General features: G+C 36.8%; 1 protein-coding gene and 1 pseudogene across 3 annotated transcripts in view; both read right to left on the minus strand.

Moving 5' to 3' along the window:
- Positions 1-18,559, minus strand: part of NEXMIF (neurite extension and migration factor) — a 302,160-nt gene that overhangs the window by 128,261 nt on the left and 155,340 nt on the right. The window lies entirely within an intron of this gene.
- LOC308551814 (polypeptide N-acetylgalactosaminyltransferase 11-like) lies at positions 14,979-16,743 on the minus strand (annotated as a pseudogene). The gene is made up of 2 exons: positions 16,142-16,743; positions 14,979-16,041 (listed from the first exon to the last, which is right to left on the minus strand). The product of its transcript is annotated as a polypeptide N-acetylgalactosaminyltransferase 11-like (transcript).

The following is an 18,559-nucleotide window of genomic DNA, read 5'->3' on the forward strand; positions in this document are numbered from 1 at the left end:
CAATGTATTAAAAAAATCATACACCATGACCAAGTGGAATTTATTCCAGGAATGCAAGGCTGATACAATATTCACAAATCAATAAACATGATACATCACATAAACAAACTGAAGGGCAAAAATCACATGATCATACCAATAGATGCAGAAAAAGGATTTGACAAAATCCAATACCCATTTTTGATAAAAACTCTCAGCAAGTAGAGGGAATAGAAATATCATACTTGAACATAATAAATGCCATATATGGCAAACCTACACCCAACATCATACTCAATGGGCAAAAACTAAAACCATTTCCCCTAAAAAAAAAAAACAAGACAGGGGTGTCCACTTTCACCACTCTTAATCAACAGAGTACTGGAAGTCCTAGCCATAGTGATCAGAAAAGAAGAAAACATAAAAAGCATCCAAATTGGAAAGGGGGGAGTAAAACTGTCATTATTTGCAGATGACATGATTGTACATAGAAAATCCTAAAGACTCCACCAAAAAACTACTAGATTTAATAAATGAATTCTGCAATGTAGCAGGATACAAAATTAACACCCAGAAATCAATAGCACTTTTATGCACCAATAATGTACTCTCAGAAAGAGAAGCTAAAACAACAATCCCATTTACCATTGCAACAAAAAATTAAGATACTTAGGAATAAACTTAACCAAGGAGGTAAAAGACTTGTATTTGGAAAACTACAGGACGTTGCAAAAAGAGATAAAGGAAGATATAACCAATTGGAAGAATATACCATATTCATTGATAGGAAGAATTACCATCATTAAAATGTCCATACTACCCAAAGCAATCTCTAAATTCAATGCAATCCCCATTAAAATATGAACAGCATATTTTAAAGTGTTAGAATGAACACTTCGAAAATCATTATGGAACCAAATAAGACCCCTATTGTCATGGCAATCTTGAGAAGGAAGAACAAAGTTGGTGGGTTCACAATACCAGATATCAAGTTATACTATAAGACCATTGTAATCAAAACAGCCTGGTACTGACACAAGAACAGACATATAGATCAGTGAAATAGAACAGAGACCTCAGAAATGGACCTAAGCCATGAAACTCAATTAATATTTGACAAAGGAGTCAAGAACATACAATGGAGTAAAGACAGTCTCTTCAATAAATGGTTTTTGGAAAATTGGACAGGTATATGCAAAAAAATGAAACTAGACCACCAACTTACACCGTACAAAAATAAACCTAAAATGGATACTACTTAAATGTAAGACATGAAACCACAAAAATACTAGAAGAAAACATAGGCAGCAAAATCTGAGACATCTCTATCAGCAATATGTTTGCTGATACGTGTCCTATGGCAAGAGACAAAGAAGAAAATAAACAAGTGGGACTATATCAAAATTAAAAGCTTCTGTACAGCAAAAGAAACCATCAACAAAATGAAAAGGGAGCCCACTGTATGGGAGAACATATTTGCCAATGACACATCTGATAAAGGGTTAATATGCACAATATATAAGGAACTCATGCAACTTAACAAAAACAAGGCAAACAATCCAATTTTCAAAAATGGGCAATGGTCCTAAATAGACACTTCTCCAAAGAAGACTTACATGTGGCCATAAACATATGAAAAAAATGATAAATGTCCCTAATCATCAGAGAGATGCAATTTAAAACCACAATGAGGTATCACTTCACACCTGTCAGAATGACTGCTATCAACAAATCAACAAAAAACAAGTGCTGGTGAGGATGTGGAGAAAAAATAACCCTTGTACACTGCTGGTGGGAATCCAGACTGGTGCAGTCACTATGGAAAACACTGTGGAGTTTCTTCAAAAAAATAAAAATTGAACTGCCACTTGACCCAGTGATCCCACTTCTAGGAATATATCCTAAGATAGCAGAGACACCAATCAGAAAAAACTTGTGCACTCCTATGTTCATAGTAGTGCAATTTATATCTATGATCTGGAAACAGCCCAAGTGCCCATCAGTATATGAGTGGATTAAAGAGCTCTGGCACATTTACACCATAGAATACTGTGCAGCTGTAAAAATGAAAGATCTCTTACCCTTTGAGACACCATGGATGGAACTGGAGTATATTATGCTAAGAAAAATAAGTGAGTCAGAGGCAGACAAGTACCACATGATCTCACTCATATGTGGAATATATTAAACAAAATAAACTGTTGAAACAAATAGATCCAGAGACATAGAAACATGGAACAGACTGAAGGATCTCAGAGGGAAGGCTGGAATGGGGTAGTGGGTTGGGAGAGATTAATCAAAGAACTTATATGCTTATGCACATAATCTATGGACATAGACATTGGTGTGGGTATGGCCTGGTAGTGGGGTGCATGTGTGGTGGAGGAGATTGATGAGGGAAAAAGGGGGACATCTGTAATACTTTCAGCAATAAAAATAAATTTAAAAACATAAAATAAAATGTAAAGCTCAAAAGAATATATCCTGCTTCTGTCCGTTAGTCATCTTACTCATAGTTTTGTATCCTTTTGTGTTTTGTTTTTTGTAGAATGAGTACTTTCAGTATTCCCTGTAATGGAGTTCTTTTGGTGGTAAATTCCCTCAGCTTATGTATGTCTGGAAAAGTCTTTATTTCTCCTTCATATCTAAAGGATAACTTTGGTGGTTATATTACTCTTGGCTGGTAATCTCTTCTTTCAGTAGTTTGAATAGGTGGTTCCACTCTCTCCTGGATTGTAGGGTTTCTGCTGAGAAATATGATGGTAATATATTGGGCTTTCCTTTACAAGTTACCCATATTCTTTTCCCTGGCTCCCTTGAAAGTTTTTCCTTTGTCATTAATTTTTTACAGTTACAATATATTGTACCTTGAAGAGGTCTTTTAGGATTGAGATAATTAGGTGACCTGTTTCCTTCTTAGATATGATGATGTAGCTTTTTCCATAGGTTAGGGAAGTTTTCATCAACTATAGGCTCTCTGTTACCTTCTCCCTCTCTTCTCCTTCTGGTATACTCATTATTCTTGGACTGTTCTTTCTGGTTAAATCAGGTAGTTCTCATAGAGTTCTTTCTTTCTTTCTTTCTTTCTTTTTTTAACTCTTATGCCTCTCTCTTCTTCAGTCTGTGTAATTTCTAGATTTCTATCTTTGATATCTCTAATTCTTTCTTTTATCTAATCATCTCTATTTTCTAATCTTTCCAATTCTTTCTTCACCTCTTTTATTGAATTCATCATCTCCAGAATTTCTATTTGGTTCTATTTTAAAGTTTCAGTCTCTTTGGTACAGTACTCATTTTGCTCATTAATTTTACTTCTGAATTCATTAAACTGCTTTTCTGTGTTTTCTTGTATCTTATTGAGTTAATTTTCTTTTTCTTTTTTGAATTACAACCTTGAATTCTCTGTCATTTAAATCATGTTTCCATTTCTTTATGCTTATTTTCTAGAGATTTTCTATTTTCTTCCTGGGCTAACTCTTTACCTTGGTTATTCATGGTATTTGATAGATTCCTTCTCTGTCTAGACATTTATGGGAATGAGATTATTTTCTTTTATGAGTAGCACTTCTCCAGTAGTTTGATAAGTTTTTCTTTCATTTCCAGTTGGTGGAAGTAAAGCACAAGTTTTTTTTTGTTGTTTTTTCTTACATTGCTCTGGCTTCTGGGATCTCTGCTGGATGGTGGAAAAAGCCCTTTATTCCTTGAGGAGGTGGGGATCTCCTCTGTGACCATGTCACCTTGGACTTAGAGTGCTACTTCCCATAAGGCAATATGCTGGCTGATAGGGTTCTGAACTTGTGAAATTCCAGCTCTTCTCCCTGCAACCAGACACTGCTGGCAGTGCAACTGCAATAGGTAGGTGCAGGGTAAGCTGTGAAGCCAGATTGGGCCTTTGTGGCTTTGTCTTATGCCTGTAATGGTAACTGAGCTGCTTCGCCTCTGTATCTGTACTCCTGTCATTGGGATAAAGCACAGCATGCCCTTGCTGTTCAGGGAAGAAACGGTTCTGTCACTACGGTTCTCAGAGTTTTAGATACTGTGCTCTGTAGCATGGAACTCACTGCTACAGCTTCTGGGTTGCTGCTAGCTCTGAGAGGTTGAGGGGAGGTGGATTTGTTCTTGTGCCTGGCAATGGAAACCACCAGACAACCACAGTGGCATTTCTGTGCTCCATCTTCACCCTTTTCAATGGGTTCAGGTGCAGCAAATACCAACCATTCTGGCAGGAGTGCTCACTGTATTTCTTTGCTTTTCTGGGTTCAGGGAGTGTATGTGGCAACCTGATTCCTCTCCTCTCCTAATATCCACAGTGAGCTCTGGGCCACATTCATGATGCTTGTCTCCAACCTTCTCCCTTCCCCTCTTCCCTTTTTGCTCTCATTTTTCCACCTTCATATGTTTCAATATGTGGTTCTCTTAGACATATTTCTGTGTTGAGCAGGGAATCCTTTGTTGAATAATAGCTGTTCAAATTGTTGTAACTTCAAGGAGAAAGACCAGGGGAACCTCTCATACCACCATTTCTGACATCAGCACTATACTTTATATACATTATCACTCTTAATATTTACAACATTTAATATTAACAACTACACCCATGTTCTACAAAGGAGAAAAGTGATGCACATGGAAGAAGTAGCAACATAGCCAAGGTCCCATCATAAATATCAGAAATAGGAATTCAAAGCCAAGTTTAAACCCAAGGCTACACTCATCTACCCCTTTGTAGTCCAGGTCACAACACAACTTGCTCCAACTGTATATATAAACAATAAATTTTAGATCTTCACCATGACATTCAAGGACTTCCCAGATAAAGATTACATTGTTTACCTTTCCAATGTCATATCCAAATATGACTTACACTTTCATTTTCCCTTTCTTTCTATATATCATCTGTAGGCCATGTGCCATGAGAATGGCTCTTTCCCATAACAAGTATATTAAGAAAGAGCATCCGACTTGAAGTAGAAGTTGTCTCCACTTCAGGGTCTCATTGTTGATAGCATTCCCTTATGCTTGGTGTTAAAACTGCAATTTACATATTTAGCCTAATATTACAGACAAATCCCTACTCTCTACCAGCTTCAAGTATTTACTTACATCTCTATTCCTTAGCCAGTAGCAGTTGTGACATAGCCTAGATTGAGGAGACTAGCAGTAAGGGGTAAGACTGAGTTCGCATGCTGTCAGTAAAAATCATCCATTCCTCTAAGGAAGGTGGTGTTACCTAGCCAACTCTCTGAACCAGTAAGCTAGTTAGATTTTTTGAACCCACCCTTCCAAAACTTGGAAAGAAGATTAGCAGCATCATAGAGCTAGCTTCCCACTTTCATGGCTTCCCCATAGCATGATAACATAATTTCCTTGTTCCTCACAGGATACCAGGATGCTGAACTTCTAAGTAATGTAGGAAGAAAGCTTTTGTACTCCTTGAAGTTGCTTTCCACATATCAAGAAAAATTTGTAAGTACGGGGGTTAGGTAGAATGTGATAAATTCCCATCTGAAATTAAGAGAAAGAAAAATATTCAGGGAAAACATTTATGTAGTTCAACTAATCCCTCCCCTTCCAACAAGTTATTTAAATCATAATTTTCTGAAAAATATTCTGCTATGATTTAATAAAGATTATACAGAAGGCAGAATCAGACCTTGGGAGTAATTAGGAGGTAGAGTTCATGTTATCATTATTTCTAACCTTCAGCTTCAATAAACAGTAACACAACTCATAAGCTATTCTATTTACTATTAACCACTAACAATAACTCATTTAATACATAAAATTTACACATCAGATCCAAGCAACATCCAAACAATTAAAGTTATAGACACACATACATGCATACCAAATTAATATGTAGTTGCTCTACTTTAATAGCCTCTTTTTAAAAATGTATTTAAGGGGAGGGGTCGAGGGTTGGGTGGAAGTGGGCAAAGGGGGGAAAATGGGGACATCTAGTGTCAACAATAAAAATAAAGTAAAATATTAAAAAATCTTTTAAAAAAGGTCCTAAATAAATTGGTAAAAGTTCTTTGTTAGACCCTTAAAGTAAAATAGATATTTACCAATTTATTTAGGACCTTTTTAAAAAGACTTTTTAAATTGATTTTTAGAAAGAAGGAAAGGAGAGGACGAGAGAGAGAGAGAAACATCAATGTGAGAGAGAAACATTGATCAGCTGCCTCCTGTATGCCCACTACAGGGAATCAAGCCCACAACCTGAGCATGCGCCCTGACCAGGAACCAAACTCACCACCTTTCAGTGCATGGGATGATGCTCAACCAACTGAGTCACACCAACCAGGGTCAAACTATTTAGGATCTTTAATCTTCATTGTGCTTAATATTTCATATTCTTTTGACAAGTAATGAATTAAAATATTGTAAAGATGTTAAATCAGGCTCACTTTCTCTTCATTCAAGGATTATGGAAGAAATGGATCAGCTAAATATTACATAGGGCAATATAGGACCAAGAGGAGGAGAGGCAGACTTAAAAAGACTAGAGTAAAGAAGAGAAAAGATTGGAGTCAAGCCTTCAAGAGACAGGACAAGACACAGGAAGATAACAAGTAAGAGAAAGAACAGCTGAGAGTAAAAAAAAAAAATCAGAGAAAAGAAGATTAAATAAATATAGTTAAAGAGAAAGAGAGAGTTTCAAGAAAAGCTTATCATTTTTCCCCTTTTACAGTAACCCAGAGAGCTTAACTGCTTGTCCAAGGTCATAAAAGAAGCACAACTAAGACCAGAGGCAAAGTCTTCTGACTCCTAGTTCAACACAACTACAGCTTTCTCTTCTGGTGTAATGGATCACTGACTGGCTGAGTTGGGAAAATCTGTAGAGAACAAAGCACAAGTCTAAAAGTGACACATTGCTTTTTGCTTCCAGGAAATATTGGCCTAGCTATTTACTTATTTTACCTTAGTTCCTTCTGCTGTCAAACAGCAATCATAAAAACAGTCCCAAAATTCCCAAGGAGAATGTGAGGCTAAAGAAGAGAGGTGAAAAAACACTTAGAAAATAATTATTTCATTAACTGAGATTCTTTTTAAGAAGCTGCAATAATTAGATGGCAGAGCCTTAAGTAAACAACAACAAAACCAGAAAGCAAACATTTCAGAGTTTCCACATTACCCTGCATGAAATTCAAAATTTAAACAAAACACAAAGCAAGGTGAAAGGTAGAAGTGTAAATAAGACTCTGACAAAACCACACTGTAAATAACTGTCCTGAGGTCTCTCCTTGAGACAGGTTCTTTACCAAGTGCTGCCCATAGGTGCCACCAAACAGAGATGAGAACAATTCTACACATTCTTTTTTCTTCTTTAAGCTAACAAAAACAATTTTATTTCTTCTTTTATTTTATTTTTAACTGAATTTATTGGGGTGACATTGGTTCAAAGACAAGTTTTAAAAACTTTGAAAATGGGTTGGATTAAACCAGTATTCTGTTTGAGACAATAGCCTATTTGGGGGGGAGGGGGAGGAGTGTCTTGTGAAAGCATCTAGGTAAGAACACTTGCACACATGAATACAAACACATATTTTTCTCTCACAACTAGTGGGCTAGTAGCTACATCAGAACTAGAAACTAAGTTTCTTCACTCAAAGTTGAATCCACCAGAGTATGAGTTCCATGACAGCAGAAACTTTCATCTGTATAATGGGTATTTTCACTGATGCATTGACTAGCATCATCAGTACTCAGTTGTTTTATTGAGCACATGTCTTCATTAGCATGTATTAAGGACTCAATAAAGAAATTAATACTTTTAATGCATTTATTTCAGTTGTGTGCGTCAAATGCAATAAAGGTTATAAAGCATTTTGTTTATTATAAATGGCAATACACATGAAAAATATCATGAAATTTATAATTAAAGCATTTCAGAGCTTAACATATCTTAGTATCAGCCATGGATATTGTTACTCAGAACCAGAATTTGTGAATAGATTTGTCAGAAATAGATATTGTCATCTCTGCAATACATCTCAACAAAGTGGACAATGGGTTACCTGTTCTCACTCCAAAGAACTGGAACTGCTAAGATATTGACATGTTATTAAATTTAATCATCACAACCAGTTGCCAAGGTAGGAATTATTGTCCTATTTCCCAGGCAGGGAAACTCTGAGCTTAGTGAGTTTAATTAGGAAGCCCAAGTAAAAGCCAAGAACAGACCATTAATCAGTCAGATCCTCTCATTTTACTCTCTAGTTTGTATCCTGCATGATTATACACAAACAGTATCTCTGAGAACAACTCTAATAAGAATGTAACATTATCTTACTTGTGTAAGTAAACATTTGCAGTACTGTTGTGGAATCCAAAGTGTTACAGAGATTCACAATAGTACTATAGGTCCAGACTCAAGTGTTATAAAATATCTTATTCTACTTTAATACAGCCATGTCCCACATCTCATGATATTCACTGGGAGGAAACAAAACAAAAGCATAGTCCCTTCTCCTTAGGTGTTTCCAATTTACTTAGAAATGCCATGTCTGATGCATGTGAAGCAAGAAATTTGACAATAATATAAGGAAGAATATATTACTGACACAAATCATTAGCCAACAATACATGACTGAATACATAATTGACATGAGACAATTACAAAAAAATCTGAGACCAAATATATAATTGACTTCCTGCTTTTAAACTCCATCTTGATTCATAAATGACACCCATACATTCTTGTGTTGTCATGGACCCTCAAGGAACTTTCTATTGACTTTAATTTCTAGATAAAGTGGGCTGAGCTCTGGGACTAGCTTGGAAATGTTCCAGTCCTTGTTGTCAGTGAGCTGTCTTGCCTTTCCAGAGAGACCCAAGAAGGCAAAGAACTTTTGCATTAATGGAATAAATCATGTCAACTTAAATCACTAATCAGGAAGAGTCAATTTTAATCACTAATCAGGAAGTCAATTTAATTAACGTTTCTATAAAGAATGCATACTTGTTTGATTTAATCTTAATACACAGTCTTTACAGCTCAGACAGATGCAGAATTTATTTTTAGAAGATATGTATGTATTCAACTAAAGTAGTGATTTATATTTTAAAGATTAATTTCAGCTTCATCATGAAACTGAATGATGAATTTTTTACTTTATGTATAAAAACTAACTGAAATAAGACCTTTCAGGATCACTGGTGCAGACCTTAAGAAAGAAGATACCTACCAAGGTGTCTAACTGAGTTCAAATATTTTTTAACAAGAAAAATCTTTATATAGGTTTGAGCAGTACAAATAAGATATACTGGAGTCACAGAGCAATATGCATTAATAGGGTACAACACTTCATAAAAACTGAGTAACTATACACCCAAATTCCTTAAACATTCAGTCACTTAAAGAGAAAATGCACAGATGTATGGTGGGAAAAACTGTATCTAACACTGAAACTACTATAGAACTCCATCAATAACTCCAACTTTTATTGATAATATTACTGTACTGGGCAAATTTGGCAGTCATAAACCCACATCTACTCTAACAAGTCTGGATGGTGCATAAGCATAGTAACAGCACAAGTAAGAGGGCCCTACACAGCACAGGTTCTAGACAGACACAGATTTATACGAATATCATTAAGGAAAGATTTCCATTTACAACTTCACATTGACTGATATAAAAATAACCTGACCCTACACAAAATGTCCTTTTAGCAACAAAGTAATTAACTGTTAGAATTTCCAAAGTGGCAGAGGTATTGAAGCAGAAGTATTGAAGACATTTCTAAACAAGAGCCTCTCACACAAACTGTTCCAGGGAGAAGCCTGAAGTACCTGCCTCCCACAGTGAACTGCCTATCTGCACTGTGATCCTGCCATCTGAGCCAGCCCTTATTTTAAAAAGTTTTTGGAATCTTATTTCAACCAATAGGACTGAGACTTTCTTTGTTTTATTGGAGCTGTGCAACTATAACCCTATCAGCATCTTCACTGACCAACCATAGCAGCTTCATTCTGACCACTCAAGACAGTGCCTTCTGGAGCAATCACACTTCCAGATTTTGGAGTCCTCATTTGCATGAGGACAAGCCAATCAAGGAATAGGAAGAGGGACTTCTTTCTACAAGCCAGCTCCCCTTTGGCTAGGGGAGTCACTCTCTATTTGTACTGAAAACTGAAGACTACAGTTCCCTCACTGGAGTGGAAACACCAAAGAGCTGGAGAAGAGCAGAGCAGACTAATTGCAGGACAGGGTGGAGCAGAGCTTACTAGAGCAGGTGGACCAGGGCAGAACAGTCTAGCTGGAAGCTTCGCTCCAGAGACACCTCAGAACCATGCTGTTTTCCCAGCTTTGCTATATCACAATTAAGCTGTTTGCACTGAATAAAGCTGCTTCTTCACCACACCCCAAATTGGGAATTCCTGTTGGCACTGAATTAGCACCAACGACCATCAGTTGACACTGAAAAATGTCTAGAATTAAAAATTAAGGCCGCTATTTTATTTCTGTAAAAGGTGTGATCATTTTAGGGTTTCAAATCTGAGACTGAGAGGCATTCCTGTGCCCTAAATGTATTAGACACCAAATCTAATCTCTACATTACATCTTTTTGCCTTGTTAATAATACCCTATACTATGCCCTCATTGTCACACAGGTTAAAGCAAGAACTTTCTAGCTACTGTACCTCGACGAAACATGTTCTACACTGCTGGCAAAACACTATCTTGAAAAATTCCCCTTTGCACATATCCTCTTCTCCCTATTAAAAAATTGTCAGTGGCTCTCCACTGCTCAAAGTGGCTCCTTAGTCTGGTATTAAGGCACTACATAATCTGAACCTAGTGCATTTCAACATCTTTTACCACTGCTCCTTAATATAAATTCTTGTCCCCTAAAGAAACTGTTGCATGTAGTGCCCACTCCCATATGTCAGTATTTCCATTTCTGTCTCAGCACCTTAACACCATTCATTAACCACATAGGAAATTCCGTTCTTTTTCTTAAGTTCTAGTTTTTCTTTGCAATCCCATTCACAGCCTACCTTTTTCAAAAAATTTTCTTCAACTACCTTGCTCACAATGACTTCTTTCTTCCTTTTACATTTATTTATTAATTTATTTTCTAGCTTTGATATATAATATTGTGTAAGTTTAAGGTGTACAATATGTTGATTCAATGAACTTATATATTGCAAAATGATTACAACACCTCCACCACTTCACATAACTACCATTTCTTTTTTTTTGTGCTGAGAACATTTAAGATTTACTTTCTTAAATCTCAAGTTAAGTTAGTTTAACTATAAACACCATGCTGCATATTAGATCTCTAGAACTTATTTGTCTGATAACTGGAAGTTTGTACCCTTTGATCAACATCACCCCAATCCCTCCATCCCCCAACCCCTAGCAACCACCACTCTACCCTCTGTTACTATGATTTTTTGTTTTAGAATCCACATATAAGTGATATGCAGTATTTGTCTTTATCTGAATTATTTCACTTAGCATAACGCCCTCAAGGTTCACCCATGTTGTTGCAAATGTCAGAATTTCCTTCTTTCATATGTTGACAGACACTTAGGTTGTTTCCATAGCTTGGACATTGTGAATACTGATGCAATAAATATGGAGATACAAATACCTCTTCAAGACACTGATTTCATTTCTTTTGTATATATACCCAGAAGTGAGATTGCTGGCTCACAGGGAAGTTCTATTTTCAATTTTTTGAGGAACCTCCATTCTGTTTTCCATAGTATCTGAACCAAAGTGACTTTCTCACTAACAGTGCACTAGGGTTCCCCTTTCTTCACATCCTTACCAAGATTTATTATCACTTGTCTTTTTGATGATAGCCATTCTAACAGGTGTGAGGTGATATCTCACTGTGGTTTTGATTTGCATTTTCCTGATTAGTGATGTTGAGCACCTTTTCATGTACCTATTGGCTATTCTGTATATATTCTTTGGGAAAATATATGCTCAGTTCATCCATCCATTTTTCAATTGGAATTTTTTTTCTCTTTGCAATCAAGTTGTGTGAGTTCCTTATATATTTTGGATATTAACCCCTTATCAAATATATAATTTTCAAATATTTTATTTTCTTTTTTTATTGTTGAGAGTATTACAGATGTCCCTCATTTCTCCCCCTTACCTCTTACACCCATCTCCCACCCCACCCCAGACCCCTGCCTGTCCATTGTCTGTGCCCACGGGCTGTTCATATATGCTTATAAGTTCTTTGGTTAATCTCTTCCAGCCCTCCTTCCCACCTTCCCTCTAAGATCTGTCGATCTGTTCCATGCTTCTGTGTCTATGGTCCTATCCTGTTCATCAATCTATTCTGTTCCTTAGATTCCACATAGGAGTGAGATCCTGTGGTACTTGCCTTTTCTGACTGACTTATTTCACTTAGCATAATCTCTCCAGGTCCATTCATGCTGTCCCAAAGCATAAGAGATCCTTCTTTTTTTACAGCTGCATAATATTCCATTGTGCACAGGTGTGAGGTGATATGTCATTGTGGTTTTAATTTGCATCTCTCTGATAATTAGTGATGTTGAGCTTTTTTTTTTTTTCATATGACTCTTGGGCATCTTCATGTCCTCTTTGGAGAAGTGTTTATTTAGATCCTTTGCCCATTTTTTAATTGTGTCGTTTGTCTTCCTTTTTTTAGTTGTATGAATTTGCTGTTTTTATTCTTAGTCTTTAGCTATTATAAATGGACTCACACAATTGGAATATTAATGTAACATCAATTCTGTGGCTTAAGTCTTAAACTGCCAGCTCCTATTGAAGAAGCCCCACACTATACTAGTTATCACACAGAACATACAACATCAAGGTCAACCTTCCAGAAGATTAAGGCAAAACAACAAAAGCTTTCCATACCATCTTTTATTAATAGTGAAAGAAAATACAACAGATTCTTTTAACAGCCTACATACCACAGGATCAGGTATACCTTAAAAGTAACCTAAACTAAAGCTCCATTATGAGTAAGTAACTCCAGTGAAGAGCACATTCACTACCTCCTGAAAGTAGTCATCTCATTCCATGCTCACATACGTTAATACAAACTTTCTTCTCCTATAGCTTCTGTCATATAATAGAAGTCTAATTCCTGTTTCTTTTATGTTTAAAGATATATAACTACTGAAATCATGCCATCTCTTTCCCAGTCTTCTCTTTTTAGGGTAAACAACCTTGCTTCTTTAATCTCTTCTACAAATCCACTTTTCTAATAATAATAGCTCTAATGTCTTTAGTCCTAGATATTGTTACACAGTAAATATATTAACTTTCAATTTCCATGCTTTAGTAGAAAACGACAGTTTGTTATTTAAGAAGGACCCTTTCATGCCTTTTCTTCCTGTACCTCCCCCATTTCTTTCCCAACTTTAATGACCTTCTATCTCTCCTCCCACATTCTTCTTTATCTTTTAACTAATAATGATATAAAGGTGAAGAATATTTAAATTATGTGTGATATTTAACTCAACTCCTGTTCTCAATTTTTAAAATCAGTTGAGTTTGTACTTGTGTAGGTTTTATGAGGCACTTACATGTAGAATCTATAAAAGCCCAACTCATAGAAACAGAGAGTTGCATGGTGGTTTCCATGGGCTGGGGAGTTGAGGAACATGGAAAGATGTTAGTCAAAGGTACAATCTTAGTGTTATAAGATGAATAAGTTCTGGGGATCTAAAGTACTGCTTGATGATTATAGTTAACAATACTGTATTATATACTTAAAAGCCACTAAGAGAGATCTTAAACATTTTTACCACAAAAAGAAATGTTAATTATGTGAGGTGATGGATGTATTAATTTATCCTTATTGTAGCAATCATTTTGCACTATATACGTGTATTAAATAATCTTGTACACCTAAATTTACACAATGTTATATGTCAAGTATGTCTCAATAAACCCAGAAAAAAAGTTGTAACTAAAATAAGTTGCTATTTTACTTTTATTTGGTCTCTGAATTTTGGGTCAGTGTTTCCTGAAAGGGAAAAAAGTATATTGTCTCTGCTCTCTGCCATGGAGTATTTCTTTTGCCCTACCTAGTTTTTTATTACTCCTAAATACAACCAGCTCTCAATATTCTAAGATGCTAGTGGACAGAGAAAAAATTAATGATGAAAATTATATCAAAACTTCATTTAACTAATTTTCAACCTTTTTCTTTTCTCCCTATTACCAACATAGCAAGATTGACTCATTTCATTTTTCCTTATTCTTTATGCCTCAATCCTTCCTTTTTGGAGATTTTAAAAGGACAATAGTGGGAGGCAACACCAAAAGAATAGGAAAAGCAAAACAACGTGTTAATAAAATTTATAGTGATTGAAAACTGATCATAAATCATCTTTGTGCCTGATTATGTATTTTCTTGTAGAACTCCTTAGCATGTTTGGACACCTTTAAACTCTAAAGGTTGAAGAAAGTAAAGGGTTCAACTATATGGTGACAGAAGGAAACTAGACTTTGGGTGGTGAGCATATAATGCAATGCATAGATGATGTATCATAGAATTGTACACTTGAAACTTATATAATCTTATTAATGAATGTCACCCCAATAAATTTAATTAAAAAAATAAAGATGCATATATGCATAAACCTGTACAACAGTGTGGTGAAGGCCTGGGGAGGGCAGAGGAGGTAAAAGAGATGAATGGGGTGAAAAGGGGCTCATATGTAATATTTTCAACAATAAAGATAACTTTTTAAAAAGAAGCATAAATAAATTTGAATAGACACATCAATAAACTGAGTATCATTTTCCTGTACAAACATTTATATTCAAATTGTATTCTGGTTTCCTACCATAAGCAAGAATTCCCTTAATAATAGCTCAGAAATGACTTTACTGTCTTGGCATAACATATTTCTTCACCTCCTTATGGCCATTTGGTGCTCCTGTCTCCAGTATATATGTTGTCTCACCTCTGCTAATCTTCCCAGGCATCTCCATAGGAGGACAAACATGATGAATCATCATTCCAGCCATGGAATCCATCTTAACCTTCCAAATGCCAGGATTTTGAGAAGGAGCCATCACATATTGGCATATCAACATAACCTTTGTGACTCAGTGGATCAACCACTCTCAGATAATATCCATTGACACCTGCTACAGCCAATTATTTTTCTTCCCAAAGATCCAGTCCTGAGGTCCTTCTGTCCCATGGCACTTCATGAATTATGGTGGGTTTGATTATTCAGTTTCTGACATATCCTGGTAAAGGAGATGACTTAAAACCAATTCATACTCTTCTTTATAAATCCATATCTGATTTGGGTCACTGTAGTAGGCCTCCCTTCTGACTTGGGCCTTCCTTGGCCACTAGACACTTGCTGGAGGTGGCAGAGCCTTCCATGTTGAAGGACTGAGACATTTTAGCCCTCTGTTGATAGAAATGGGCTGTTGGCATCTTTAGGTAAATATTATCCAAATACCATTTAAATGATTTAAAACATAATTTCTTTCTCAATTCAACATGCTCACTAATATTTCATTTGCTGCTGGTCCTCAGATCAGGTCTTAAGGAAAATTACTGCTCTTTATATTCATCCAACCAAACAAGTGCCAGCCTCAAAGAATTGTAGGTTATGGTGTTCTGGCCTTCAGGAAAACCATATGGTTGCCTTTTCCAGAAGATGCATCTGACTCTAGAACAAGGGATGATGAAGAGTTTACCTCCACACATCCAAGTCTGAAACACCATGTCTAAGTTTCCTCCCCTCCAGATATCCTTGCAACTGTCATACTGCCCAAGTTCATTGAAATAGTTTCTATTCATGGCAAACAATCCTCCAGCCATTGTAGGTGAGTTTATTGGTGCAGTAGCTCCTTCCAGTCCTACGAGCTCAGAAAGGGGAACAAGATTTCATTTGAAGTGCAACCTCCAGTTGGACCCTCCATGCACCACAGGGGAAGAGTTGCAGGCCGGCATGCCTGCACTGATGATGTGATCACTGGGCACATGATCATTCACAGGTCCTTCCAGGTGATGGCAAGGAAGGGCTGCAGCCACATCATGTTCACTTCACAGTGGCTGTCCAGGAATGCCAAGACTTCTCCTGTGGAATGGACTGCTCCAATCATCCTTCCTAGAATTAATCCCTCACACATTGTATTTCTTATTTAATTTTCAAGGGTGGTGTTTTTGGACAAATTCACCTAGTTCTCCTTTCAAATCATGGGAATCATTTGTTGTCATCAAGGAGGATGACTCATGGAGAAGCCAGGCTTGTGTGTGGTCCAGGAACCTGTGCACAGTCTGGAGCCAAGCAGACAAAGCTTCATTGTAGAAACAAGTAACAACACTAGCAACTGGCAGCTCCATTGGGTAAGACTTGTCTTTACATGCTGCATTCCTTATATCTCGCACATCTTTATGGGAACCTAGGCGGTGGCTGATAAGCATATTGAAGGCATGCTTCTGATACCCCAAGTCTCTCAACTCCTGGTCATGTTCATTAAAAATCATACTCAATTCAGAAGAGAATTCCACATTGCCTTTCTCTGCATCTTCAATATGATGATCTACCATATCAACAAAATTGATGATAAACTGTAATTCTAATACTTGACTTGGACCTCAAGTGAAATGAGGTTAGAATTTGGGGGGACTGCTCCATGGGACCCAGCCCCCTTGGTGGGCACATTGTTAAGTGGCTGAGTCACCTCACTGAAGTTGAAATAAATAAAAGGCAAGCAATCCAGGTCACAGGTGTAAAAAGACATCCATAACAGAAATAGGGAACTGTGACATTTCCCATTATAGACTTAGCATAGCTAGGGCCATTTCAATTTCCTGGAGCAAAAGCTGCTGGGGGCATAAATTGGTGCTGGGGGATAGGTGTGAACTGGAATGAGAGTTAGAATCTTCAGGGATGCAGTCTTGGGGGTGAGCATGCTTCTGTGGGCTTTACCTCCAGGAACCCTACCAAATCCTCCCTCATGGTGAAGATCCCAGAAACACCCTCTAACGACTTCATGTGGACAGTGTAGGATTCTGGCATTCTGGGACTTGGAATCAGACTGTGGCATTTTCCCTCCTGCCACAGCCCAGGTCCAAGCTTCATTATCTGCAGCAGGCATAGCTGCCCAGGAGCAAGCCTGGACTAGATGAATTTCTGAAGGTTCCTTTCAGTTCTGAAATTTTATGTTCTAATATTAAATGTATTGTTGTGGAGGATAAATTCCTGATAAAATACTCTTAGCAAATGCCTCTCCAAATATGGTACAGTGTGAAATTACTCAAAGTCATAGACTCTGACTTCCAGGGACTTGTTTGCCAAGAAAGCTAAGTCACATTTTTACCACTATGCCCTGTATTTTCCACTTGTCTACCCCACAGAGTATAAGCTATACATTTTGCATAAATGTAAGTTAATGTCCACTCTATCTGCCCCCCTTCACTGACAACAACAATTGAGGCCAAGACAAGTTAAAAGATCCTAAATCTATCAGCAATAAACCTGAGGCAAAATGTTCCTTTGCATAATTCATATCTAATCCTTATGAAGGAGTCAAATTACCAGCCCTCCCCCACCAGGCAGGCTGTTTTATGAATCAAGAAGGGTGGCAAGTCTGAAATATGCAATAAGATAATCTGGTGGGTGCAGTCAAACCTGATTTCTGCCTTGCCCCATTCTCTAATTCCCACAGCAAAAGCTAGACACCAACATCTGTTCTAGGTATTGAGTCAGTTCATGCCCTAGGTACAGTAAGTATTCCTAGATCCATCACAGGTCCAAAACAGCTACATTGTTGTTGTTTTTTCCATGAAATAGGTTTTTGCCTACTTCACAGAAACCCAACATCTCTATTATGTCACAAAGCCAGTGACTAAATCCCTATCCAATACTCCATTTCCGCCAGGACTGAGGTTCTGTTTTGTTCTACCAGAACCTAGTAACTAAGTTAATACTAGGAACTAGGAGGTCCTAATTCTGAATCCTCCTAATTCCTATGTGTGAGTTCTCATTACTTGTTACTTTTAAAATTTTTTATTGAATTTATTGGGATAACATTGGTCAATAAAATTATTAGGTTTCAAGTGTACAATTTTATAATATATCATCTGTAAATTACACTGTGTGTTCAACATCCAAAGTCAAGACTCCTTACGTTACAATTTATCCCACCTTTACCTTCTTCTACCTCCATTTTCCCTCTGGTAATCACCATTCTGTTGTCTGTGTGTATAAGTTTTTTTGTGTGTTTTTTTACTTTTTTTATTATTTATTTTTATTGAATTATTGGGGTGATATTGGTTAATAAAATTATATACATTTCAGGTGTACAGTTCTATAATACATCATCAGTATATTATATTGTGTGTTCACCACCCCAAGTTAAGTCTTCTATCACAATTTATTCCCCCTTTACCCTCTTCTACCTCTGCCCACGCTGCTTCCTCCCGGCACTCACCTTACTGTTGTATGCCTACGAGCCCTTTTCTTTCTTCATCCCTTCACCTTTTTCAACCAATCCTGCAACAGCCCTTCCCTTGACAGCTGTCAGTCTGTTTTTTTGTATCTCTGAGTCTTTTTCTCTTTTGTTTTTATTTATTTTGTTTATTAGATTCCA

The sequence above is a fragment of the Miniopterus schreibersii genome (assembly GCF_964146895.1).
Source record: "Miniopterus schreibersii genome assembly, chromosome: X".
Classification (NCBI taxonomy): domain Eukaryota; kingdom Metazoa; phylum Chordata; class Mammalia; order Chiroptera; family Miniopteridae; genus Miniopterus; species Miniopterus schreibersii.